Source organism: Triticum aestivum, chromosome 6B, assembly GCF_018294505.1.
Source record: "Triticum aestivum cultivar Chinese Spring chromosome 6B, IWGSC CS RefSeq v2.1, whole genome shotgun sequence".
NCBI classification, from domain to species: Eukaryota; Viridiplantae; Streptophyta; class Magnoliopsida; order Poales; family Poaceae; genus Triticum; species Triticum aestivum.
The window spans coordinates 514,095,452-514,098,599 of NC_057810.1; positions in this window are offsets into that span (position 1 = coordinate 514,095,452).

The following is a 3,148-nucleotide window of genomic DNA, read 5'->3' on the forward strand; positions in this document are numbered from 1 at the left end:
CCGTGGCGGAAGGCGCTCCCCCGGCAACCGTGCTTGCCGCGGCGGAGCACGTCGCACGGCACTGCGGCTGTTGGCCCACCTGCCGCCCTGCTGCGTCCCCAGCCCTGCGGAGGCGCCTTCTTGGCTGCGCTGGGGGCTGCGCTGCAAGCCCTGCTTGCGGCAAGTGGCTCGGGGATGGCGGACCGCTCGCACCCTCGGCGAGCTCGCTCGACTCGGCGTCAGGCGCGGCGAGCTCTTCTTCGTCCTCGGGCCACTCCCGTTCGGCAAGGCTCGTCGCCAGTGCCGCATCTGCTTCCTCCACTGTGAACCCGAACTCACCCGCGGCTGCGGCTGCCGCCGCCTCTTCCGCCCTGGTGGCGATGCGTTCCATCTCTTGCTCGGTGATGTCGCGGGTGAGGAGCTTCTTTTCGTCAGCATTGACCTCCACTTCCACCAGGCCGTCGAAGAACTGCTGCACGACGTCGTCGGCAGGTTCTTGCCAAGTTGGAATGATCCCGTGCGAATCGCACAACGGCATCATCACGCAGATGCGGTCGCGCGAGGAGTTGTTGCACAGAGGAACGACGCCTGCCGGCAACCTGAACCACTCGAGATGTTGAGGGTCGTGCTTGAATATCTCCTTCAGTATCCCATCCAACTCTAGGACGGTGAAATTAAAATTGAGGCCCGGGCGCAGCCTCATGATATCTGCCGGGCCTCCAAATTCCCAGGCGAATCTCCCCCTCGCCTGTAGAGGGGCGATGCGGCGGCGAATGAAATCTGCGCCGACAGCGCCTACAGTCAGCCCGGCAAGCCTGAGGCGCAAGATCCGCGTGGTGGCGATCTTCAGCTTGTCGTCGTCCGCGGACAGGGCGCTCCAATCATTGCCACGCACTGCTGGGGTTTGGCACAGGGCGGTAAACGGCTGCGGGTTCTTCTCTACAACCCAGCACCAATCTGCTCTCCACTCATCCCACTTGCTACGGAGCTCCCCCTCCAAATAGGTCTCTTTCTTGCCGGCTCACGAGATCCAGGCGATCCCACCGGCAAGAGTTTCCCCTCTCTCGACACGAGGCATAAAGAAGTGGCGGAAGAGGGCGACGTTGGGGTGGACTCCGACAAAATTTTCGCATAGATGGGCGAAAACTGCCATGGTCAGAACGGTGTTGGGGGTGAAATCAAGGAGATGAAACCCGTAGGTGTTCATGATATCACAGAAGAAATCAGAAAAGGGCGGGCAGAGCCCGCAGTAGAAGAACAAGGCAAAGAAAGGGTACCCGCCAACTGGAGCCTCTTGCGAGGCGACGGCGGAGAGTACCTTCGTGCGCGGATGCGCTCGCGTCTCCGTCGACCAGAAGAGATAGTACCACTCCCTCAGCTCCTTTGCGGAGAGCTCGGGGGGGGGGGGGGGAAGTGGCCCGCTCCTTCCGCAATGCCTCAAGCCGCTGTGCTTCGGTCGACTTCATAGCCTTCGCGGCCGCAGCCTTCGCGGCCTTCCCCTTTCCGGCTTTCGGAGCCATGGCGGAGGCGGTGGGGGAGATCGACGGCGCTGGTGGTGGCGGCGGCAACGGGGGCGGAGCGCTGCTCTCTTTCGACTTTGGAAGCAGAGGGGAGCGGCGGAGATTTCTGAGACTGCAGCAGCAGATGGCGAAGGTGGGGGAACTGCCCCTGTTTCCCCTGCTTATAAAGAGGAGGAGGCGAACGTTACGCTTTTTCTGAATAAAGAACCACCCACGATCTCTCCCACGACGCCGCGTTCGACGCGTGCCGTTACTGGAGGGCGCGGTGGATCCGGAGTTAGATTCGGCATAACCCAGGCCCGCGCGTGCCCGTGCCCTGTTTTGGGCCTGGCCCAACAGCGCTCGGCACCGTGTGTGGCCCAGGCCCGGGGGCTCCTGTCGGTGTACTAGAATAGGGGTACCCTAGTATCCCGAACTTGTGCACGGGCAGTTGCAGCGCCCCGCGGCAAGGCTTGCCGGACAACCGCCAAGGTCCTCCATTGGCTCCTTTGGAGCCATTCAAGAACAAAGTATTCAAGTTGAGGAGACAAGGCCCCGGCAAGAGGAGCTTGCCGGGAAGAGACAAGGCCCCGGCAAGAGGAGCTTGCCGGGAAGGCCAACCACGACACCTCAAGAAACTTGCCGCGACGCGCTGCGCGTCCCGGCAAGACCCGGCGAGCGACAAGCTTCCGGACGCGACAAGACAACGACCCTGACAAGGTGCTTGCCGGGGGCTAGCTGCCACTCTGTACCCGCGCTCCAGCGCATCCACCCGCGTGTCGCCCTGAGGCCTTCTCAGGGGCGCGTGGCGGGAGCCTGTGCAGCCAGGGGTACGCGGTGGCAAGCGGAGATGACGAGAAGGCCATCATGGCAAACGGTGGCGCTCCTAACGGTCACTTTTTGCACTGTTTAGGCGACTCAGACGGGCATTCAATGCTCTTGTCCCCTGCCGTCAGAGTTAGGTAGGGTGCACTGTGCAAGTAGCTGTACCAACCAATTCTTTTACATTTTTACCCTCGCCTACGTTGCCACCTGTCGGTGACCCCTTTAGCGTATAAAAGGAGGCCCATGCGCAACGTAGAAAGGGTTCGACTCATTCGAAACACCAGAAACACTCTCACGCTCGGTTTCGTAGCGCGGATCGCTCCTGAGCAAGAACTCAATATACACCTAGATGCAGCAGTAGGAGTATTATCTCTCCGAAGAGCTCCAAAGCTGGGTAAACTGCTCGTGTGTTCTGCCTCGATCTGCTCTTTGTGTGACCTCCGCCCCCTCCGAACCGAAAGGGGCTCGGTCCGCCGGTCCCCATAGGTGTTCGTGGATCAGTTTCCCCGACATCTGTCGAAAGTCCTGGTCTTGAGCCAGCGCAGCACTTCAGCATTTGCCCTCTCCGCTTGACCGTTGCTTCTCGGATGAGCAACAGAAGCGAAGCAGACCTTGGCGCCAAGATCTTGGACGTACTGCATGAAGGTGCGGCTCATGAATTGCGTGCTGTTGTCTGTGATGATCCTGTTAGGGATCCCGAAGCGACAAACAATCGATCTGAAGAACTTGACTGTTGACTGTGCTGTCACCTTCCTCACTGCTTCCACTTCCGGCCACTTTGTGAACTTGTCGATTGCAACGTACAAGTACTCAAAGCCCCCGACAGCTCGGGGAAAGGGGCCGAG